This window comes from Felis catus, chromosome B2 (assembly GCF_018350175.1).
Source record: "Felis catus isolate Fca126 chromosome B2, F.catus_Fca126_mat1.0, whole genome shotgun sequence".
Taxonomy (NCBI): domain Eukaryota; kingdom Metazoa; phylum Chordata; class Mammalia; order Carnivora; family Felidae; genus Felis; species Felis catus.
Window position 1 is genome coordinate 64020087 of NC_058372.1, and position 25830 is coordinate 64045916.

The window sequence follows — 25830 nt, forward strand, 5'->3', positions numbered from 1 at the left end:
GCCCTGTACCTGCTTTAAAGCTCTTCTGTCTTCATCATGAAATTCTTAATAATTTTATCTCCAAACTCAGATGGGACAACGGAGCATGCAGGTAGGCAGAGATGTGTACAGTATAATATGCACGTCTACCATTCCTTGATGCTTATCTGCATGCAGCATTTGTGATGCTCCATGAGCACAGAATTCCAGTGGACCCACTGCACATGCGAGTTCAGGAGACTCAAAGGAATAGGTAAATGTATTATGCATATGACTTAGTGGGAATGCTGACGGCCCCAAGAGGTCACATTTTCCATTTGAACTAGAACTTGCTTCAAGCGTAGAAAGAAGGCAGTGGTATTCTAAAATACATGAATGACCAAGGGACCCAGCCATATCCTTTTTCACTCATGTCACTTCCCTTTTCACTTACAGAGAAATTAATGACAGAGGAAGGGGAAAGATAGGGCAACCCATAGTTCCTTTCCTTAATCATCAATAAGTTGAAAGTAGAGATTGTTGGTAGAATGTGTGAGTATTAAGAAGTGAAATAAAACAGTTGAGTTAATTTTGTGCAGCATTTTACTGTTTGTAAGAACAAAATACTTATGTATGTATGAACCACAAAAGATGAATTGTGTAATTTCACTAATTCTGCGTATGAGTTAAATGCTTTTATATTTGCATTTAAACTGCCATCACACAATCTAAAGATGAATAGTAAAATGTATGCTAATAATTTAAAATTTTAATTTTTCTTCACTTAGAATGATATTACATAGTAAATCCATAATAGGTCAAGAGAGAGACTGCAGAAGGAAAAAGCTTTATGTTTTAGTACCTTTAATGGCACACTGAACAAGGGACCCTACGTTTTCATTTTGCACCAGGCCCCTCAGATTACATAACAAGCCCTGCCTGAATTAATTATGTCTCTGCAACCTGCTAGCAATGGCCAATTTCCTGCTTCTTTACTTTTCCATTCCAGCTGGCCAGTCTGGGTTTTCTCCACTGCCTTTCCCTGCTATCTATCTCCAAGGTGGAGACTTGCCCATGCCTGATCCTGGAATCATATGAAAGCTTCCTGATTAAGACAAAGTATTGGCTCAATACTGCTAGAAAAGAGACAACAGTCCCAAAATGGAGTTGCTTGTGCTAATCTCTGTGTCAAAAATACTGAGACTTAATACCTAACTTAATTAAAGTTTCAGCCTCCCCCAGGAAGGGAATCTTAAACTAGTCAATCTTGAATTACCTGGTCAGTATTCGTGAGGTAATCTGCCTGGTAGACCTCTGCCATCCCCTCAAGAAAGGTGACCTTGACACAAACAATTAGCATTCAGCTAGTATAACTTCCTTGTCCCACCCTCTTCTGCCTATTAAAGTCTTTCATTTTGTACAGCTCTTCAGAGCTCCTTTCTATTTGCTAGATGGGAGGCTGCCTGATTAATGAATCATCGAATAAAGCTGGTAATATATTTAAAATTTACTCAGTTGATTTTTTTTTAACAGTATAAAGAACTTGAATGATGCTGGTGCCTAGAGCCAGACCATATGGCTTCTGCCTTCCACTCCCATGGAGTATGAATTCCTTATCCTTGCAGCTTCCCCCAGTTGTAGACTTGCTGCTCACACTGACATTTGCTATTTAGGTCTTCTCATCGTTGCCTTACCGCTTGGCTCTGACCTTGAGAAGCAGTGTATATTCCTACTCTACTGATCTGCTGATTCCAGATTCCCTAGTCCACCATAAGCAATGATGGCTTCAAACTTTTAAAAATTACTTTACTTTTGAATACGTCACACATATACATGGCACAAAATTCAAAAGATACAAAAGAGTAGACGATGAAAAGTAAAACCCTCTAAACTTTGCCTCTGACTTACTTGTAATAATCCCTGAAGTCAGTTATTCATATCAGTTTTTCTGTATGTATTTCCAGGGATATTCTGTGTGTATGTGTGTGTGTGTGTGTGTGTGTGTACAAACATATATGTATATAAATATTTGATACACAAATACATATATAGTCATGTTTTTAAAAACACAAGTGGAACATAATATACTTTTTTTAAAAACTTAAGAATATAGGGACGCCTGTATAGGGGCTCAGTTGGTTGAGCATTGGACTCTTGGTTTCAGTTCAGAGCATGATCTCATAGTTTTGTGAGTTTGAGCCCCATATCAGACTCTGCACTGATGGCATGCAGCCTGCTTGAGATTCTCCCTTTCTCTCTGTCCCTCCCCACCTCCTCTCTCTCTCTCTCTCTCTCTCTCAAAAAAACAAAACAAAACAAAACAAAACAAAACAAAACAAAACCAAAAACAAAACAAAGATTTTCTCTCCCTCTGTCCCTGTCCCCCTACTCATGCTCTTTCTCTCTAAAAAAAAAGAAAAACAAAAACGTATCTTGGAGATTCTTCCATATCAGTACATATTGGGCTCAATTATTCTTTTTAAGGGCTGCATAGTAGTTCATGTAGTCTAAAAGACATTGAAATTGTTTTTAATATTTTGATATTTCAAACAGTGCTGAAATAATTTTCTTTCTTGCACATAATTTCACACATTCGTGATTATTTATTAGATGTGGCATTGCAGGATCTAAGAGAGTAGAATATTTCCATTTAGAAATATAGTAACAAATTGCTGTCCATTTGGGTTGTGGCCGTTTACAGCCCCACCAGCAAGTATGCAAGCTTGTTACTCCATGCCTTCATGAACGTAGTGGATCTTTGAACTTACTGCCCTTTGCCACTCCGACAGGGGAAAATAGTATCTTTAGCATCTTTACCTATGAGTGGAGGTGCAGGATTATGAGTGCAGATATATTTGAATCCACTGGGTAATGTCAATGTATGGGGCCGACTTCTATAACTTGCCAAAAGTTTGTATTGTTAGACCTCTAACTTATTCCAACAGATGAAGGGGAAATAATGTTTCATTGTGGTTTTAATTTGCATTTCCCTAATTATTAATAAGGTTGAAATTTTTTTGCATGTGTTCCTGGGCCATTCCTGGTTCTTCACTGATGAAATGTCAGGTAGTATCTTTTGCCAGTTTCTATTGGGTTGTCTTTTTTTTTTTTTTGCACTGATTTTTTTAAAATCCTCTGATATTAGTCCTTTGTGAATTATATGTGTTGCAAAAATTGTTCCTAATTTTCTCGTTTGCTTTTCTACTCTCCTTAAGACATCTTTCCATCAACAGAAGTTCCTAATTTTAAATTTGTTTAATACATCAATCCTGAATTTTATGATTTATGTCTTTTATACTTATTTACAAAATCTTCCCCTGCTTTAATGTAATATAAAAATAGAAAATTCTTACACTTTCTAAAAGTTTTACAGTTCTGCCTTTTGTATTGAAGTCTTTAATCTGCTCGGAATTCAATTTTTTATAGTGAGAGGTAGGAATTCCATTTTATATTTACAATATGGGTAACTAATTGGCCCATTACCTTTTATTGTGCAATTTATTGAATAGTCTCCTTTTCCCACTGGTCTGTAATTCTCTTGCTATCATGAATCAAGTTTTCATATATGTGTGGTTCTGCTATGAGCTCTCTGTTCTCTCTTATTGGCCACCTTGTCCATGCCTGTCCCAACCAGCACTCTCCTAATTACTATTGTTTCATGACAAGTCTTCATATCTCATTGGACCATATCCTCCACCATATTCTTTTAGTGTTTTGCTCTTCCATATAAATTTGAGAGTCCATAAAATCCTGTTAGGATTTTCAATGTAATTGCAGTTAACCTATAAGTCACCTGGGAAGAGCTGGCATCTTTAAAATTTTGGGTCTTCTTATACAAATTAAATATATATATTTTCTTAAAGGTTTAAAATAAAATCTTACACCTTTTTTCATGATGAACTTTCCTTAGATGCTTTATATTTTGTTGCTATTGAAAATGGTATCTTTAAAAAACATTTCTAACTAAATGTGGCTGGTGAATAGAAAAGCAACCGGCTTCTTAATATGGGTTTAGTACCTAGTAAGATTGCTATGTTATTGTATGTTTTCTCTGCAGAGAATTATCATTTGCAAATAATGACAGATTTGTTTCTTCCTTTCTAGTCCTAAATGTTGAATAGAAGTGGTGATAGGTGTATTATCATCTTATCATTGATCCTAAAGAGAATGTTTTCAACATTCCAGGATAAAATTTATGTGCTATTTTTTGGGGGAGGTATGTACTATTTAATTTTTTTGATGTTTATTTATGTTTGAGAGAGAAAGAGAGAGAGACAGAGTGTGAGCAGGGGAGAGGCACAGAGAGGGAGACACAGAATCCTAAGCAGGCTCCAGGCTCTGAGCTGTCAGCACAGAGCCTGATGTGGGGCTCAAACCCACGAACTGCGAGATCATGACCTGAGCTGGACAGACGCTCAACCAACTGAGCCACACAGGGGCCCCTGGCGGTATATACTCTTAATGGTATTCCAGAAATTCTCTTTATCCCTAGTTTACCAAGGAATTTATATTTAATCTTTAGTTTTTATCATTATGAGAAATGATAAATTTACTATATTTCCAAAAAATTACTGTATTTCTAAATTCTTCTCCATTCTTTCCTCTTTTGCCACCACCCTTTTTGTTGATGATATAGGTTTAGTTTGCATTTACTTATAATACATTTACACCTGTTCTTATTGATTTACTATCTTTGATGGATATTTTTATTCACATCTATAAAAGATGAGGAATTGTCTGTACTACATTATCTCTCATTATTCATTTCTCTTTTCCTCCCAAGTTGCCTTAGCTATATCATGGTAATATTGTCCATATTAATAGTGTTTAGATTCTGTTCTTCAACCATAATCCCTAGATGTGTTTTAGTTTTATTCCTATAGTTACATTTAGAGTTTATTGTCTGTCTTTGTAGTTTTGTCATCTTTTGTTGGGCTACAATGTGTCCTCTAATAATTTCTTCAGCAGGTACTCATAGCAGCTATATTTCCTGAGATTTTTTTTCCCCTGGAAAATAGTTTGTTGAGTATAAATTCTTGGGTCATATGTTATTTCTTTAGTATTTTGGGGGCTTTTGGAAAATTATACCGTTTTCTAGGATCTCAGACCAAACTATTTCTTTCCTTTAATAGATGAATTAAAGGTTTTGCCTTGATGTCCAAATAATTCTTTAATTATCTTTGAAGTCCAGAAACATTACCAAGATATGACACAGGATTGACAGTTTTGTGTCACTTTTTGTGTTTTTTTTGGTGGAACATGGCATGCACTTTTACATGCAGTTTCAAATTTGGCTTTCATTTTGAAAAAGTGTTCTTGAATTAGATCTTTAAGGATTTTTCCTGTTTTGTTATTTCAGTTGAAAAAAAATACACTTTTGGCTGGGCAGGAGAGAACTATGTTAGATCTCCTTTTTCTGTCTTTTATATTTATTATTTTGTTTGTAATTACTTTTTATTCTTCATTTCCATGTATTTGCTTCTATTTCTCAACCCTGTTCTCGATTACCTTTTTGGTAGATTTAGCAATGTTTGTTATCTTTTGGGCTGCTCTCAGCGTGGCCTCATTTTTGTAATGATTTTATTTTGCTCATCTTTTTCGAATGCTGCCACTCCTTTTATTGTCTCACCATGCTTTATCTCAGTTCTTGTATCTCTGCTTGAGCTCCCACTTTACAACAACAATTCCTTCCTGATAAATTTATGAATCCATGCTGATATACTTGCTCACAATTCCATCTGTCTCATGGCAACACTTTCATAATTCCATGTTTCAGGAATTCTCATGTTATAGAATTATACGTATGAATTGCCTTGGTCTGGATTTCTCTTCTTCATTGATATTGGCAGCTGCAAGGCTCCTCTTCACGCAGTATCTCTTCTTCATCTTGTCTCCCTGACCCATTACTTCCTATATTTGTAGCCTATCTATATGATTCTTTCCTCATTCCTACTCTCCCGAATTTTCCTTTGTGCCAACTCAGGTCTGTGTAAGCTCCTGTCACCCTCCCATACACACCCTTCCCTGTTATTCCATGTAAGAGGTGGTTGACTTTGCCCCTCAAATGGTGCTACTCACCTTATGGAATTGTGCATTCTCCTTTGGTTTGAGCTCTGCAGCCATGGGCATTCAATCTTAGCATCTTTCAGTGCCCGTCTTGACCTTCACCACATCTGACTGCTCTTCCTTTAGTACTATAGTTTGGGGTGGTATACACCTTTTAGTTTCACTGAATATAAAATTTGCATTTCTATGTCTCAGACTCCTTATTACTTTAAGAAAAGAAAGTAAAAATATTACCTTGACTCAGCCATTTAAAAACTGTGCTATGGGCTTCTTACTTTGTTATTGGAATGGTCTAATCCTGGGCCTATCTTCTGCTCTGCTCTACTTCCCAGGCTTGTCTCCATTCTTCTGGTTCAGGAAAAATTGCACTCCCAGCCTCCTGACACCTGGGTTGCCATCACTGACTGCTGGATGGGCCTATGAATAATGCCTTTGGGTATTTATCAATAATGATGAATAAGACTTTGCCATTTAAAAGAAGAGAAAATGTGTCAGTACCTTTAGTCACTCTTGAGAAACCTAATTAGATACTGAAATAGTCTTATGGGATCTGAAAGATCTGTATCTTTATATCTAGCAGTAGAAGAACTTACAGCTTTCTCCTTGAGAAATGCCCAGTTTTCAGCTCCTAGCTCACGTCATCCAGAGGCTCACACTCCAGTGATTTCCTGCACTCAAGGTGTCACATCCTACCTCCACAACTCATAATGGAATCTCTAGTAATTTTCTTTTGTGAATGCATATCGATGAGTCCCTAAAGTAGGACTAATACAATCAAGACCAGATTTTTATGACTCTTGTATGCAACCACAGTCTAAATTAAGAAGAGAGAGAGAGAGAGAGAGAGAGAGAGAGAGAAGAGTTGCACAGTTGTAGCTGTCAGCTCAGTGCTGTGGGAAGAAAGTTGGCCAGGCTGATAAGGGACTAGTCCATGCATTTTTTCTGTGGCTTCGTTGTCTATGTGTTTTAGAGGAAATAGGGAAGGAAGGTGCACAGGATACTTTTCTCAGGCTGATGAGTGATATCATGTACTGATGAGCTCAGTCTCTGGGGTCAAGCCCTGGCATCGCCGCCTACTGAAAGCGTGCTTTTGACCAGTTCTTCGTTTCTCTGTGCCTTGTTTTTTTCTTCCCTTTTTAATTTTTTTTAATTTTTAATATTTATTTATTTTGGGGAGAGCACAAGTGGGGGAGGGACAGAGAGAGGGAGACAGATCGAAGCGGGCTCCATGTTGACAGGCTGACAGCAGCAAGCCTGATGTAGGGCTCGAACCCACGAACCGTGAGATCATGACCTGAGCTGACATCGGACACTCAACCAACTGAGCCGCCCAGGTGCCCCTGCTTTTGTCCTCTCTATAAAGGGGATAAAGATGACGATAATACCATGTCTTAAGTTTTTGTTTTTGAGGAGTAAAGCCAATAATGTACATAAAGTGTCTGGCAGGTAATTCTTAGTAAATACATATTGTTGATGTTATGATAAAGCTTAATCTTATCTTTTTAATGAAATATTAATAAGAAGGGTCCAATTCTTAATACTGAGACTCAAGAGGAGGATGTATGGGTGAGAGGAACTTGCAAGTGCTGTCACACAGCTGTAAGCAGATCTGATCTCACAGATTTGCAGTGTTTCAGTTGGCTGGCCTTTCTCTGCCAGCCAGTGAAGGCTCTGAGAGCCACACCACCAACAATCAAAAACAACTGCACCTGCATTTGCTCTACCTCTTGTCATTTATGTAGCACTTTTGTACATAGTTTTCTCTTTGCCCTTTCCAACAACTTTGTGACAAGGTCCTTGTCATTCCCATTTTACAAATGAGACCTATGTGACTCATCCCAGGTTGTGCTACTGGTAGGAAGTGGAAGCTATTCTCAGCCTAAGTCTTTCCCTTTCTTCTGTGCTCACTCTACTAAGGTGGCTGTTCAGTTGTTTGGAAATTGACTACAATAGCTTCTAAAACATACTCTCCAAAGTGCTTCTCAAACTTCAGGGTTGGTGCGAGTGGTCTTTAAAAAAAGAAAACTTTGTGGTTTGATGTAGACCCCTTTGTTCATTTTTGCTTTTGTTGCCCTTGCCTGAAGAGAGAGATCCATAAATATGTTGCTAAGACTGATCAGAGCGCTTACTATGTTTACTTCTTGTAGTTTTATGGTTTCCAGTCTCACATTTAAGTTTTTAATCCATTTTGAGTTAAATTTTGTGTATGGTGTAAGAAAATGATCTACGTTCATTCTTTTGCATGTAGCTGTCCAGTTTTCCCAACACCATTTATTGAAGAGTCTGTCTTTTCCCAGTTGCATATTCTTGCCTCCTTTGTCAAAGATTACTAAAACTAGTATAATATTTTGTCAGCTACACTTCAATAAAAAATAGGGATTCTTAGAGCCCACCACTAGAGAGTTTGAGGTTTGGGAGAGGGCTGGGAATTCTGCCATCTCAGTGGACCCAGATGTCCATCAGCATATTCTAGTATCCCAGTCTGACCTTCACTACATTTGGCTGCCCTTCCCCTAAGACTGTAGTTTGGGGTTATGCACACCTCTTCATTTCATTAAACACAGAGTCAGGTGATTCTGTTCACAGGTAGCCTAGGAAACTACACTTTCCAGGGACCAAGGATAAGTAAAACAGGATCATTGCCTTCATGGAGTTCACAAACAAGTGTGAGAAATGGACAAGTAAACAATCCAATGTCACAGTGTAATGAGACTGTTAAATTCATCTGGAGAATACTCCCATTTTGATCCTGCCCCTTCTATGTTTTTGCTTGTGTGTAGTTATATACACATATTGCCATATTTGTCATTAGCACAATCTGGGAGAATCTTCTCGAATTCTGTGCTTATGAAGGTCTCACACTAGGCTGCTCTATTTTATGACCCAATTTGTGCTTTAAATTGCATAAAATTTTTATAAACTTAACATAGACCTATATGTGTTTACATGTGAAAATCTTTTTCTCCCTTGTGTATGCACAACATTTTTTATTAGCTACTATGAATAATATGAACTAGTTCCTCATAGTCATCTTGGATGATACCATTTGTTTGATCAGTGATATTACTTATCAAGTGCTTTTGTTTATCTGTATTACTTAATTCTCATAATGATTTGGTGAGGTAGATACAAGAATTATTATCTCTGTTTTACAGAGTGTTGGCTTTATCATTATTGCCCTGCTGGTCAGTGGCAGAGCTGGAAGCAAACCTCAACCTCTGACTCCTAATGCATGGCTCTATTCATGGCACGGCAGAGCAAAACAAATCAGCAAGCTTTGAGTGAAGCTGCAGAGACTGGAAAATGCTTAACCTGGACAGGATTTCTGTAACATAACCATAGGGATCCAGTAATCTTCACTTAGCAGTACTGATCAATGACCTGTTCTGCCCAGTCCTTAAGACTGTGTTTGAATATTGATGGTGGTAAGCAAAGCACATTACAGGACAGAGAGCAGCAAATGCACCAGGCCCATTAAGTATGAGTAAAATGACCACTTTTAAAAGCAGTTTATGTGCCTCACAGGGAAAACACACACATGGATAAAAGGAAACCAAAAACCAACAACTTAGTACCTTAGAAACCCATCAAGAAAACTTACCTGAAGCAAGGATTATCGCCTCTATCAGAGAGAGGCTAGATGTCAGTGTCTGTTTTATCATTTTCTTCTCTTAGCCATTTTGACCTTCCCTTCGTAACATAGTTAATAATTATATGTGTGCTTTGGAAAGTAAGCCAATTCTTTCCTTGCTCCATATGATCATTTTTATTTGGAATCTTTGATGTACATAAAATACTAGAGATAGTTAAAAACAAGTTTGTATGGATTGGTTAGCAACACCCAGTTATTAATGGATAGACTCATTAGGGAAATTAAAGATATAGTCCCAGAATAAATGGCGTCCAAAGCTGGCAAGAAGCCCTGTTTGAATATTCATATTACCACCCAAACAGCTGGAGATAGAGAGTGCATGATTCACTGGCTTTAGTGGTGGCTTCATAGTGAATAAAGTAGTTTTATGAAAATCAATAGAGTGACTAAAATTACCAAGTGCATTACTTCAAAGATATTAAGCATCATAAATCAAACATGTCAGCTGAAGAATAATGATGATGTTATATACGAACAAGAAAGCATGCTAACAGCTGAGGAAGTGGTCAGAATCTTATCCTAGGGTTTCTGAGGAAAACTAGTTGCTTTTTGTTTGTTCATTTGCATCCCTCTTAAGGCAGTTTGTTACAGTCTTACAAAACAAAATATACAATTTTGTAATCACTGACAGACAGTTGGAAGGGAGAAAAAATCCAACCATGCTGAAAGATTTGGCTGGAATTGTCTCCCCTCAATGAACAGAGATTGGCCTGGCTGGGAGTGCATTTGTCAACACCATGTACTCTCAGGCAGCACGATAGAGCTGAGGATGTTCCATAACTGCTAAGTAGCAAAGTGCCTGACATGCTAATTAATTTGAGACTTGGAATGCCAGGGTTGGAGGGTCTGCAGAAAACATTTAGTGTGACCATTCCCGTGATGCTCTCAACTCTTCTACAACCCCAATTCCTGCATGTTTGGGCCCATGAATCCCTCTCCAGCAAGGCAGTCCATTCCGATCTGAGGAAAGCAGCCATTCCATTCATGACTGGAAGGAAGTTCTGAAACAGTTCAGTTCCATTGTAGCCACATAGCATCATCTCAAGTAGTGAAGACTGCCTTCATGTAGGCAGCTCCTGAATCTTCCCTTCTCCACAGTAAACACCATTAGTTTCTCCAGCTGTTCCTCTGCTTTCATGCTTTCCAACCCTTCACTTTTCTGTTTGGGCTTTGCCAGACACATTCTGGTATTCATGTCCTTTTTGAAGGGTGGTGCCCAAACATGAAATATGGTCAGTCTGACCACTACGGAGTACAGTTGAACTAATTCCTTCCTCACTCTTGGTATTTCATTTTGTGTGAATAGTGAACAACTTTGGCTTCTAAACCCTACAGATGATTCATACTGATGAAATTATACCAATTTATTCATCCAATATTTATTGAGCACTCATTATGTGTCAAGCACTGTGCTAGGTGCTGGGAATTCATACATCTGCCTGCAAGGCCTGTAGAGCATAATAGGACAGATTACTATAAATATGGTTAATGAGATAATGGTGTGAAAAAGGCTATGGCAGGGAAAAGAGTAGGGCTTTAGTTAGACAAAGAGGGGTACCTAAACCAGCCTGGGGTGGTAGTGGTGATGGTGACTGTGAGACTAGAGAGGAACAGGGGGTTAGGTGGGGCTTCTGGGAAGCCTGGAGCTGGGCCTGGCTTCTGATGAATGATGGGAGTAGGCAGGGGGCCGGGGGGGAGGGCAGAATGGCATTCCAGGCAAGGAGATTAGCAAGTGCCAAGACTCAGAAGTGAAAGAGAAAAATAAATATCTGTACAGGACTCCAAGTATTTAAATGTTAATGGTGGGGAGTGCTGAGAGATGAAAGAAGAGGCTTGAAAGGAATAAAACATACTCCTGCCAAGGGGTTTGGATTTTATTCTGAGCATAATGAGAAAGCCTCTAGGGGAGCAGAAATGGAAAACTCCCAGACTCCTGTGTTACTGGAGCAGAGATAAGACTCAGAGCACAGACATTGGGCCTGGGTGACATGGCTTCCTGTGGAGTTTCCTCAGACAGCTTTATATGGTAATATAAATTGTTTTAGGTGCTGACCTCATAGGACATATGAAAGGCAGTGAGTCCATAGTTCTTTGGTCCTCTAGCCCTGTGGTCTTTTCCTTCTACATGAGCTGCTGAGACCATAACGCTGGTATGCCTTTATGAGGTAAAAGGAAGTAAGTAGGAACCATGTTTGCCCATATGTAATGGACATTATCTGTATCTTTTGTACTGCTTGTGGGAATAAATCAAAGTAACAATAACTTCAAACTCAATCCAAGCTTTCATTCTTGCCCATTTATAACTCTGGACTTTACTGTATAGTATGGCCTAATCCAAAAGGGAAATGACAGATCTGGTTTCCTGGATTGGAGACTGTAAATTTATAGCGACATCTAGCCCTGAGAGTGTGTGATATTGTTCAGCAAAAATCAATGGCCCAGATTGGGATGACAAGAAGGTAGATGCTTTTCTGGATAGCAGAGAAGGACCAGGGAGGCAAAGATGTTGAGAATATTGATGAACATAGTAGGCTGAAAAAAAAGCATCCTACAAAACATATTCACCTCCTAACCCCCCAAATCTGTACATATTATGTTATATGGCAAAAATGTGGGTAAGTGTCTTGAAATGAGATGTTTATCTTAGATTATCCAGGTGGGCCCTGGTGTCATCACATGTATCTTTATAAGAGAGGGGCAGAGGAAACTTTGATATGAAAGCAGGAGAGAAGGCAGTATGAAGATGAAGGCAGAGATTGGAGTTATACAGCTACAAGTCAAGGAAGGCCTGGAGCACCAGAAACAAGGAGAGAAGCACTGAGCAGATGCTCTTCCAGAGCCTCTGGAGGGAGTGTGGCACCTTGATTTCAGATTTCTGCCTCCGAAACTGTGAGATAATAAATTTCTCTTCTTCTAAGACTCCAAGTTTGTAGTATTTGTTATAGCAACCACAGGAAACTAATACAATGAGAGGGTAGCTGAAGCAGGGACATGGAGCCTCAGTTAGACACAGAAGATGGCAGAGGTAAGGAGATATTGCTATACTAGGAAGAATTGGAGGTCTTTATGAGGTGCTGGGAATACAGGAGCAAGACAGAGAGAAATTTGGATGGAGAGGTGGTTGTAGTCAGGAAGAATTTAAATTTAAGAGATGGAATTGAGGAGATGAAGGAAGTGAAAGACTAGGGTTGTGACTGGGTTATCCACATGAACATTGCAATCTCCCAAGGTGATGACAGGTCTTGTGCAAAGAGGAAGACTGAATCAGATGCCAGAGTCCACAAGGAATCAAGAAGAAGTGAAGGGAGATAACAGGTGAAGGGTGGGAAGATGCAGAGGGTTCAAGGTGATAGAGCCAGAAGGCAGGTGCCCTAATGGAATCTGTTTGGAATTTTATTCAAGATAGATAAATCATGGTCTTGGAGAGATACTGGAGCAAAGAAAATGCCCACCCTGTTTTTTGAGTCCAAGGTACATGAGGTGTTGGAAAGTGAGCAGTTGTACTAGAGGGATCTCCTGGAGCAGGGAGTCTGTGTCCTCTGGAGAAATCTAGGAGATCCAGGACATAAAGAGAACATTCATGAAGTGACTGATGATGGATGGGTATTTGTTAACATGTAATGTGATATATCAATTGACTCAACATATATCAGCACTTGAAAACTACGACCAAGTCAGGATATGCCTGATGATGCAGTAATAAAGATGCAACATTTCAGAAATTTGCACATGTGCTCAGGTGATACACATGCTTCAGTATATCCCTGTATTAGCCAGCTCTAGGCCTGCTGGGGAATGATGAATGAGCTCCTTCAGTAAGTTTAGTAATGGGCTCATTTTAGTTAGCTTGTGAATATCAAATTTTAGGAAACTTCAATAACTAATTTAGCAAGTTACTCTAAGTAACGTTTTGCAGAATATTAAAAGGAAGGTCTATGGAATTGCTTGTCATTTATTTGTCTCTGAGCATCAAAGAAATGACCTGCAATTTGGGAAGACTTTAAAGACTCTCAGGAGGTCTTTTGTAATTCACAGTAATTCTCCAGACTGAATATGCTTAAATTAATTTGCACTCTTTTGCTTGGTCACTTAACCTGTTACAAGTCACAAAATTGTATTTATGCCTATTCCTCATTTCTCTGTCTTGTCCACAAATATGTCATGAGAGACTTTATTAAAGATTCCTCAGACACCATCAGCTTGAGCTAATGTGCTACTATATTAATAATATCTAATATTAAGCGCTTTAGATAACTGTCATTTAATTCTCTGGACATCCTTATTAGGGAGGTATTTTAGTATCACTGTGTCATGGATGGGGATAGTGTGAAGCTGAGGGGGGAGATAAGTAACATGCAGAAGGTCAGCTAGCAAACAGAAGAGCAGGGATTCAGTCCTAGGCAGGGCTTCAGAAACCTTGTCCTTCCTCATTTTGCTGAGGAGCTTTACACTTCCTGAAGGGTACGAATGGGAATGTGTGTCTTCAGATAAAAAAGTGCTCTGTTCTTCCGTTAAGCCCAAAGGCATTCTACTGGAGACCCAGGTACTACAGCGTTGATTGCTGCCTGCAGCCTGGCCCACAGCTGAGTAGCTCCTCAGGCTGTGTTGGTCCCTGAAGTCTCTAAAAGTGCCTCTCTTCTCCCTGAGTGTGATTCGCATCCTGAGCCCTGAGTGCTCCAGGCCCAGGTGCCAGGACTGACACTTCCATTTGGGAAAACTAGTGGGTCTCCCACCAGCTGAGAGAGTGGGACTTTCTTCTTGTTGCCATCTTGGTTCTGGGGCTGGGAAAAGTCACACGGTCTCTTCTTCTGCAGAGGGAGCTGTTTTTATGCTCCTGTTCTCTAGGGCTGAGTCTTCTCTCTTCTTGTCTTCTACTTATTCCACTTCTACCAGTGTCCCCCTCCCTGTTCCTATCTTTCTCAGGCTCTTTCTTTTTCTTTGTTTATTCACTACCCTTCTCCTAATCTAGATTCATCCCACCCTTCTCCAGGACTCTTCTTACCCAGAGGCAAGATTTGACTATATATTCTTTCCTTATCAATCTAGTAACCCAATCTGCAAAAGAAATATGATCAGCCAGTCAATAATTGTTCTTATTCTGAATCCATACCAGTTCCTAGTGATCCAAGCTTCCTTTTCTAAGCCTTCCCAAACCATCTTTTTGGGAACTAATCCTAGAGTCTATCTGCAGTTTATAGGATTAATATCTGTAGATATTAATCTATATAACCCATATGAATATAGTATATAAATCTACTTATAATATATGTAAAAATAAAGATTATATAAATCTATAAATAAAATAGAAATATATAAACCTATAGAATTTCTAGTTTTGAAAAATATTAGAACAGTATTTGCCTATTGTCAGAGCTCCAGCCTAGGCAGTGGATCAGGGACCTTGTCTGCAAGTTCTTTCCATGTTCCGGGATGTTACTCACCAAGGCCTGAGACTTAAACCCATCTAGACCAGACAGAAGCTCTCTGAAAATCTCTCTGTCTCAAGCTTCCAATCCCTCTTACAACATTTATTCTATCCTTGTTGGGTCTGAAGATCATTCTCATGGACGGAGAAGCCTAAAGTAGACTGAGTGTTGAGGGCTGACATTTGGTCATCCAGCAGTACTGCATGGTGCATTCCAAAGAGATAATTTGCATTTAACCCCTGGAGGCTATCTAAATTAACCCTTTTCATTTATAGCTGAGGTAACTGATAATAACCAGAAATAAAATCCAGGTTTCTTGACCCCCAGTTTATACACTTTTTTTTTTAAATTAGATTTTACTAACAGGTTCTCACATTTTCTAAACAGATCAAACAGATTAGATACATTTGAGACTCTAGATCTTTAAAAAAATTTTTTTTAATGTTTATTTAGTTTTGAGAGAGAGAGAGAGAGCTGGGGAGGGGCAGAGAAAGAGGGAGACACAGAATCCGAAGCAGGCTCAAGGCTCTGAGCTGTCAGCACAGAACCCGACAAGGGGCTCTAACTCATCAGCTACAAGATCATGAGCTGAGCTGAAGTTAGTCGCTTAATCAACTGAGCCTCCCAGGCACCCCAAGACTCTAGATCTTTAAGGCATATTCTAGTTATTTCTCATTAAAAGAACTTTTCATACCAAATCTATCTCATGGTATGTAGAAATATAAATGCAACATTCAAAGATTGAGGAAAATAGTAAAGATAGCGTGTTAGCATAGATTTTGGCATAATTGGGGCCCTAGCTCTATCAGGAGACAATGGTCCCATTCTTTGAACTTATGAAGTAAATTGATAGGATAACTGTTGAAAAATCCATTCTTTAAAATTCAGCTTGAAATACAAACATAGCTAAATACAGATATAACAATTTGTTATTTTATTCTAAAATCATATACCTTAAAAAATGTGATCTTCCGTAAAACGCTTCTATCAGCAAATGGGAGAGGTAAAGACTTTCTCAGTGGATGTGCCCTGGGATTGATGTAAAACATGGACAAGTAACAAATGATAGGGGTACTGATTTCCCAACACAGACATTTTCTTGTTGTCTTTCACAAGAGGAGCATTCAGGTTCATCTGAGGCTGATCCTTGTAGTGGGCCTAGAGGCATGTTCAGGAAGATGAAATCATGTTGGATAATGTACATACAAGGCTATGACTGAAGAACCAGGAGAGAAAGGCTCTCCTCACCACTCATGGGTTCAAATCTACCTTTTTCTTTGAAATCTATGAGTAAACATTCCATTATGGTTAAATTTTCTTCTTTAATATTTACTGGCTCTTCAAATAATGGAAGAAAATAATAGGCTAGATGAAGAAATAAGCGGTGATTACTGTGGCAGGTAGAATATCTGTGAGGTATGTTCTCCATTGCTGAGATGGAGGGGCACCGTACAGCAAGGACATGAGAGTAGCCTGTAGGAGGTGAGAGTGTTCCTTGGTGGATAGCCAATAAGACTGGGAACCTCAGTCCTACAACTACAGGGAAATTAATTCTGCCAATGACCTGAGGGAGCTTGTAAGAAACCATTTCCTAGTTGGGATTCTAGATGAAGACATATCTAGCTGAGACCTTGATTTGAGCCTTATGAGACCCCGACCAGAGGACCCAACTAAAATGTGCCAGACTACTGACCCCTGGAAATGATGAGAAAATAAACCTGTGTTGTTGTAAGCTGCTAAGTTTGTAACTTGTTACACAGCAATAGAAAATAAATTCAAGGGGCACCTGGGTGGCTCAGTCGGTTAAGTGTCCGACTCCGGCTCAGGTCATGATCTCGCGGTCTGTGAGTTTGAGCCCTGCGTTGGGCTCTGTGCTGACAGTTCAGAGCCTGGAGCCTGTTTCAGATTCTGTGTCTCCCTCTCTCTCTGACCCTCCCCTGTTCATGCTGTCTCTGTCTCAAAAATAAATAAATGTTAAAATAAAAAAATTAAAAAAAAAATAAATTCAAGTGTGTTCTAGGATTTTTCCTAAAATTATTTGGATTTTACATAGTTGCATTTAATATTACTCTGAACCCACCAGGTGGATGAGGCATCCTTAAAACATCTGTTACAGTAGAAAGCCAACTTGGGATTTAAATCCCAATTTGGGATTTAAATTTGGTGTGGAAAACCTAAAAAAGCTTTAGCTGTTACTATTGGACCAGCATAGTGATTATGCGCATGAACATTGGAATCTGAATCCACCACTCTGCTACTTAAGGGACATTGGTTAAATTACTTAAGCTTTTTTTTCGAAATTGAAAGACAAATATTTCTCTTGTATACTTGATGTGCAGTTTAGTGAAATGCTGTGTTTTAGCAGTGTCCAGCACGGAGCAAATATTTAATGAATAGTCACTATTATTATTATTCTAATCAAAAAAGGAAAGGCTGTGAGGGTGGTAAAGGGCCATGACAGCAAGAAAGAGAAAAAAAGCAAAGCATGTACAGGGAAAAATGCATTTATATGTAAGCTTTTCCTGCAGGTCACCAGCTATCACAAGTACTCAGCAGCCAGATTTTATTCACGTGGAAACCTTCAGAGAGCCTGGAGATAGAGTGAGTGCCATTTTTTTTTCCCACAGTGAAATAGATTGCATCCCTAGGTTATGTGTCAGTCACCTAAGGCCTATTCAGATTCTGTTCCCGTTTTGAATTTAATGCTCTGCCTATCTCCCTGAACCCGAGGCCACTCAAAAGTGAAGCTGAAACTACAGATGATCAAAAAGTGGCGTATACAGATAAAAGGGAAGTCACAAGATATGTCTTTCAAACCTGACTCCATTGGCGGTCTCTGTTTGCCAGGGCTGAGGAGAATGAATGGCTCCATTTTGCAAGGCTTTGGACATCGTCTCTAACAATGAAAGCATGTCTATTTATAAGAGACTTAAAAAATGCAAAAAAGAGAGAAGAAAGAAAAACTTGCTACCTCTCTATCCTTTTTTCCCTAAATTTAATGGGCTTAACGCATTCTATTTTTCCATACATTGGAACAGGAAGCAACATGGAAAGTTAAATCTGTTAACATTTAATGTCCGTAAATTTTAAGATATAATGGAATTATAAAATGGAAGACATTTGAATGAGATTTAGTGAATTTAGTGGTAAATTTCCAAATAGAATGTGAAAGTGTTTTTTTTTTTAATTTTTGCAAACTTTCTAAGATGTCAAATTAATCTTTTCTGGCCTTCAAAGCCCTTCATTTTGTTTCAACAGTAGGTACACTATGGGTGTTATCTATAGGGATATTAAATGTTTGTCTTCTCTAACAACAACAAACATAGGAAAGAAAAATACAACTTTAAATTTTTAATATAACACAAAGTATTTATTACTTAGTGTCTGTCTTTATATAATAAAAAAGTTAAGAATTGAGTAACCCTCAAGGACTAGCTCTTTTCTTATTCTTTTTGTACCTTCCCCACAGCCTTATCTAGGTCCAGTAAGTTTTCAAGGAAGGAATGAATTGTTTCAGACTCTAGTCCCTAAGAAGTAGTCTGGTCTGATGGAAAAAGAACTGGATTGAGATCCAAAGCCCAGCTGCCACCAAAGCGTGGCCTTGGCAAAGTCACTTTCCCTCTGGGCTGTAGTTTCCTTGTGTGAAAAACAAGATGGTTGATCTGTTCCCTTTCAGCTCTGACATATGGGAATTTAATGAAGCAAAGAAAATTCCCTGAAGTAGGACAATAGTGCTTTTTATGAATATGTAAGAGATTAAACAGCTACACAATGAGGCAGATTTTTGGAGTATGTACATGTGTAGAAGGATGCTTTTAGGCTGACTCTCAATCTTTTTGACAAAATCTGCTTCAGAGATGTTGAAGAGGTATTGAAAATGCCCCATTTAAAATGTCTTTTCTTCTTCTTGAAAAGGTTATGTGTTATCTACTGGCAATCATTTTAGAAGGTATTACTTACATGGAACATATATTTGTGGGAGTATATGTGTGTGTGTGCGTGTGTGTCATCACACCCTTGTGTTGTTATAATTACAACCAAAGGAATCATCACCATCACACTCCTGTGACAACTCACAGAGCTTTAACATTTTTTGTGTTTTATGTCTGAAAAGGAGGGATGTGGAAAAGTGGAAACGACTCATTTCCGGCTGCTTTTGTCCTCAGGTATAAAGCATAACAAGTTTCAAGAGCAAAGGAGGAATGTAAAGGGTAAGAATAAAAGGAATCGCTCTTTGAAAACTAATGGCAAGTGATAAAAATAAGTTACTAAAAGACAGAGCACCTTTTGATACAGAGCAAGCTTTGATTCTGACAGTGCTGGCTCTTGCTGGAACAAGCACAGAGAAATGAGAGCCTTGGCTATTTCAACCCTTAGACACCTACCCCAGAAAATCCTGCTGGAACCAATTACCAAGCATTTTATAGATTCCTGCCATAAGCTCTGCCAAAGATGCCATCTGCTCAGACCCACCTAGCACTGACCTGTTGGTTTCCTAACCTGCACGTGTACTGGTAGGATGCAGCTGCCTAATACAGCCTGCCTGCCTCCAACCCATGCCCGGAGTTAGTCTTACAACGAGATGGCTTAGATAGCTAATGGGTTAGACAGACAGCAGTGCATCCTGAAAATGAGGTCATACAAGCCGCCAGCCTTCCAGTCTCTCTTGGGTAATGAGCCGCTGGGAAATGCATTGAATGGGACCACCTTTAAGAAGACACAGAGAAATACATCATCTATTTACCACCAGGCTTATACCTGACCATGGAGAAAGCTTTCAAAATGAAAAATTATAAAACATAATGCTGTGAAACAGAACTGTAATTCTCTTGTTAGTTGGAATCAGGTCACTGGAAAGAGAGCACAAGTTGCTTCTTAGACAAATGGCTTGAATGTAAAAGGGAGTGAGAATCTGGGATGTTCCAACTCATACCTTTTCCCACATACCCTGGTTCTTTTAGAGCTTTTTGTTTGCTGAGAAAGATGGGAATGACTCCTCTGAGACATTTGGAAGCAAGGAAGGGTGATAAAAAGCACTTTGGGGTGGAAACAGGAGACTTGGGTGGGCCTGTTGGTGTACTTATTACTAGTGCTTTCACTTGGAGCTAGTTTCTTAGCTTTGATGCTTCTCAGCACCCTGATCTGTAAAACAAAGGTGAGAATACCTTTCCTGTCCACCTCATGGTGTTTTGAAAATTGAAGACAGAATGTCTATAAAGATCTAAACACTCTTCCTTACAACACACACTGAATGTTATTAGTACTGCAAAGTCATTTGTGTGTTATCATACTTGTATTGCTCTGTGAAAGATTCTTAAAATATCCAGACTCAAAGATCAGCACACAGAGACTGTGTTGACATTAATAAAAGCTCAGGTCAAACAAAAATCATTTCCTTGCCTTAATCCAAACTTCCAGCTCTCTTTTCTAGTTATTGTGGCACAAGGCAACATGAGCAGCAATTTCCTGAAGTGCCCTGTTCTAGGCGGTGCTGGAAGTCCTGCATGGGAACCAGCATAAGTGTGGGAAGTTTTTGGAGACGGTGGAGTTGCAGATCATCTTGAAGAACTATGACCCATGGAAGGACCAACACTTCTTGGGCACCATCAGGCTTGAGTCCACACCCCACCTCAAGGTCTCTGTATGTGTTTGGGGAAACCAGCAGCACTGTGATGAGGCCAAGGCTGTGGATATTCCCCACATGGACATTGAGCTGCTGAAGAAACTCAAGAATAAAAAATTAGTCAAGAAGCTGGCCAAGAAGTATGATGCCTTTCCGGCTTCAGAATCTCTGATCAGGCAGATCCCATGAATCCTGTATCCTGGCCTGAATAAGTCTGGCAATTTCCCTTCCTTGCTGACCTACGTGGTGGCCAGAGTTGATGAAGTGAAGCCCATGATCTAATTCCAGATGAAGAAGGTGCTGTGTCTGGCAGTGGCTGTTGGCCACCTATGAAGATGGCAGATGATGAGCTTGTGTATAATACCTACTTGGCTGTCAATTTCCTGGTATCATTGCTCAGGAAGAATCGGCATAATGTCTTGGCTTTATACATCAAGAGCACCATGGGCAAGCCCTGGCACCTGTACTAACGCACAGCTTAATAAACCCTTGTGCTAACATTAAAAACAATAACAATTGTCACTTACAGTGTTCATATTATGCTTACTTAAAAAACTTTTTCAGTCTCAGATCACTTTTTTTTTAGAAAACAACAACAACAATGACAACAACACCCACCACCACCAAACTTCCAGGTGGCTGGGATTCATGCACCCTTGAGTCCCTGTATGGGATAGGAACTGTATTCCGTGTGCTCACGGGTCATTTAAAGCTTCTGCTTCAAAGCACTTTCAACAATAGTCAAATTATGGAAAGAGCCTAAATGTCCATCAACTGATGAATGGATAAAGAAATTGTGGTTTATATACACAATGGAGTACTACGTGGCAATGAGAAAGAATGAAATATGGCCTTTTGTAGCAACGTGGATGGAACTGGTGAGTGTTATGCTAAGTGAAATAAGTAATACAGAGAAAGACAGATACCATATGTTTTCACTCTTATGTGGATCCTGAGAAACTTAACAGAAACCCATGGGGGAGGGGAAGGGGAAAAAAAAGTTAGAGAGGGAGGGAGGCAAACCATAAGAGACTCTTAAAAACTGAGAACAAACTGAGGGTTGATGGGGGTGGGAGGGAGGGGAAAGTGGGTGATGGGCATTGAGGAGGGCACCTGTTGGGATGAGCACTGGGTGTTGTATGGAAACCAATTTGATAATAAATTTCATATTAAAAAAATAAAGTTTCTGCTTCATATGTCCATATTTTGGACATTGACTTTGGAGATTTAGCTGGCAGTTGTCTTCAACCTCAGCCAGTAAGTTAATAGGAAAATACTCCAGGCTTTTTAGGATTTCTTAGGGTTGTAATAATTGTCCCCTATCCATGACTTCTGGTATCACGAACACATTTTTATTTTCAAAATTACCCACGCAGCTTAATTTGGAGTGTCACACAAACATGCATTTTAGATAGACATTTATGGAGAGAGTAGTATGAAATATGTAGTATTAACAGTAGTATGAAATATGACTATCTTAACTCATTTTTGAGTCATGAAACATTTGCAAAATGCTTAGATCCCTAAAAAATAAATTGACGTGTCCTATATAACTGATTCAAGTACTAAGTGTAGAAATTCTGACTTGGAACATTGTGTAAAATAAAAGTCTCAGCCACGTTTATAAAACATTAAGACTTGGGGGATAGAAAACAAAACTACAGGGTGCCTGGGTAGCTCAGTTGGTTAAGCATCCAATTCTTGATTTCAACTTAGGTCATGATCTCATGGTTCATGACTTCAAGCTCCACATCGGGCTCTGCACTGACAGTGAGGAGCCTGCTTGGGATTCTCTCTCTCCTTCTCTTTGCCCTGATGGTCTCTCTCTCTTTCTCTCTGTCACTCAAAATAAATAAACTTAAAAAAATTTAAAAAGAGAAAGCAGTACTATAATTGTTTCAGAGGAAACTCACCATCTTTGAAGATAATTCTTTGAAACTAGAATTTAAATTTTCACACTAATAATTGAAAACAAGTCTATCCTATGAAAATAGAAAATAAGTATATGTAATTCCAAAGCCACAGGCTTGAAAATACATGCTAGGAAAAAAAGTTGTTTCTGTTTTATTACAGATTCTTAGGTTGGGTGTAATCAACATTTGTTTTATTGACACTTTTGCAATTTAATTGCCGCTATAGTCACTCTCCAAAGACTAAGCAATTGGCCCTCTGTATTATTAAAATAGCTAATCTACATCCCAGCTTTGTCATCCTTTCTTGCCAATATGCTTAATAACATTTCTCCCTAAAGGAGCATTTGCATACTTGTGGTATGTAAAATACGAGAATTGGCACATAGAGCTATAATTGAGGAAAAATATTACTTTGCCCCCCGTCTTTGGAAGGGCCCCATTTGAGTGTAACTTGTATTATTCTCTAGAATTATCCCCAATCACCCTCTGTGCCATCTGGAAAGCAGGAACTCCTGCTTTCCAATATGTGCACTGATGAATGTAGGTTCTTGGAAATTATCAGAGTCTCAGATAATTAAAGGGAGTCTTCTCTCTGCCCCTTTGCTCATCTAAAAAGTAGAGCTTAGTTGTAATTTCTAGGACCCAAGGGGCTCCTTACAGCACTCACAGGCACATGCTACTAACCCCTATGTCCTACCAATGATGGGACAAAGTAGTCCCCTGGGTATAAAATGAGAAATCAGAGTTATGAGAGAATTCTGATCTTCTTTTAGGTTTTGAGCAATTAGGCCATCTACACATTTAAGGAGGCAAGAGATCTCAATTTATAACTGCAGAACTGGAGGGAAGCTTAAAGATTAAAGTCTAACTCCTTATATTAAACAAAGTAACTGAGGCTCCAAGACATTAGATGGCCTGCTCAAGGCCACAGAGAGGACATCTAGTGTTAGTGGCTTTTTTTTTTCCAGGTAATTATTTATATTTCCTATCTTGGAGACTTCACTGACAAGTTTCCATAAAGGAGGAAAAACATTCTATTATAAACCCATCAAAGCCAACCAACCAACCAACCAACCAACTAACCAACCAACCAACCAACCAACTAACCAACCAACCAACTAACCAACCAACTAACCAACCAACCAACCAACCAACTAACCTGCCTAGAGTTCCTTGTTTCTATGTGTGTGGGAACATAATATACGTGCCTCCATAGTCTCAGAGTGGCCATGTGGAGAAAGAAGGGGCTATACCTAAGAATTTGTGTGTGTATCATTAGCACTGTATGGAGTATTGAATTTCCTCAGGAGTATTCATTATTCCTTGAGAATCAATTGTTGGGAAAATGAATAAAGTTTTACGCCATAAGAAGGCCAACGGGATTAAAACAAGCTCTGGTCTCTAGCTTGGAGAACCCTCTTGCAGGTTCTTCTTGCCCTGTTTGCCACACGTGCGAAAACCTGCCACAGATATGGAAACTGACAACTGTAAATTACCCTTCCCCCCTTCATTCGGAGTTCAGATCTTCGGAGAAGCAGTCTCCTCTGAGTCCACCAGTGTTAAATAAATCTCTGATCCACCGAGATCTCTGAGTGCTGCTTGGTTTTTCTGCCAGCGTTCCAGCCTGGTTCTGTAACATATTTGTTCCCTGACTGGGAAACTCAACCATGCTGGCCCAATGTTGCCACCGGTTTGGGAGAATGGCAAGGGGGTGATGGAACAAGGAATCGCGAGGGAGAAGGCGCGCCCTGGCTGAATTTCGGCAGTCTCCAGTTCAGTCGCCTCAGGCCAGCCCCTCTCCAGCATTCCTGCTGGACTTGAGGAGACCTGGCAGGTGAGGACCTGGACCCGACATTGGAACCTGTAAGGCTGGGGCCCAATCTAGTCAGGCCCACTCAAGAGTGGAAGGGGGACCTGATCACTCCCCAGAGGCCTCGGTAGTCTCACAGGTAGGAATTCTGTGGGAGGGAATGTAATAACCTCTGGTGTGTATGTGAGTGTGAATGTGAAATTTGGTCTAGCTTGCCTGCTGAGTTCGATTCTGTGGCTCCACAGGCAGGCACCCTTAAGGTCCCCAAAAGCCCATGGAGTCTGAGTGGGCCTGTCTGCGATTCTGTGGTGAATGGCACACAGTCCATGGTGGCATCAGAATAGTTTCCAATAATAAGTCACAAAGCTGAGACCACGACGGCTAAGCATCACCTAAGTTCCTTAGGGACACAGCCAGATGGGCATCTTACTGGTTGCCTCATTACAGGGGGCACCCCTATCCCTCTGTCTGTCTTTGCAACTCCACCTCATAGGAACATTATGGGGTCGAGACAGAGCAAAGAAGGGTTTTTTGGGAGACTGTGGAATTAAGATAACCCCTGGCTTGTTAAGGACCTTATGTGAGTTAGAATGGCCCACTTTTGGTGTAGGAGGGCCCTCTGAGGGAACCTTGGATGTCCCAATTGTCCACTGCATCTGGCATGTTGTCTCCAGAGACCCAGGTCACCTTGATCAATTTCCATACATCAACTCCTGGCTTGAAATTGCCCCAAATCCTCCACCTTGGGTGCGATTCATCTATAGCAAGCAGAGTCAGGCAAAGGTTTTAGCTACCTTATCCGGAGACTCACCCAGGGAACCAAAGAAGCAACCCACTGCTCCCCTAGTGTTTACAGGAGACCCAGAGGAAGATCCCATCTTTCTGCCACCTTCTGACTCACCAGGCTCCCTCCCCTCTGCCCCTGAGCTTGAAACTCCTCCCCTGTCTGTCTCTCCTCTGACCCCGGATGCCGCCCATCTCTCCTCCCCTCCCGGACCCAGAGGACCCAGAGAAACCTCCTCGACAAGGACCAGTGACCATATTGCGCCCTTGGCCAGGCACAGGCACTCTCCAGATGCTGGTCCACAACCACTGTACAAAGAGGCTCTCCTCTGGGGATCAGAGCAGGGGCTGAGAAGCCCATGAATATGCCCAGCAGCAAGGGGATTCCCCCAGGGATTATTATGAGAGGCAATGCAAGGCTTACACCCTGTTTGCTCCAGAGGCACAAGAGAGCCATGACTAAAGGACAAGGAAGGTCTAGCCACCAAAGAGGGGGAGGCCCAGAACCTCCTTAGCAAGGGGTCAGTGAGACTACTGCAAGGAGAAAGGACATTAAAAGAATAAATGTCCCAACCAGGGAAAGTCCCAGAAACCCAGCC

The 25830-nt window shown here is 40.0% G+C and overlaps 1 pseudogene; it reads left to right on the forward strand.

The window, feature by feature from the left end:
- The first annotated feature begins 19221 nt into the window (after positions 1-19221).
- On the forward strand, positions 19222-21195 carry LOC101090359 (annotated as a pseudogene).
- The last annotated feature ends 4635 nt before the right edge of the window (positions 21196-25830 follow it).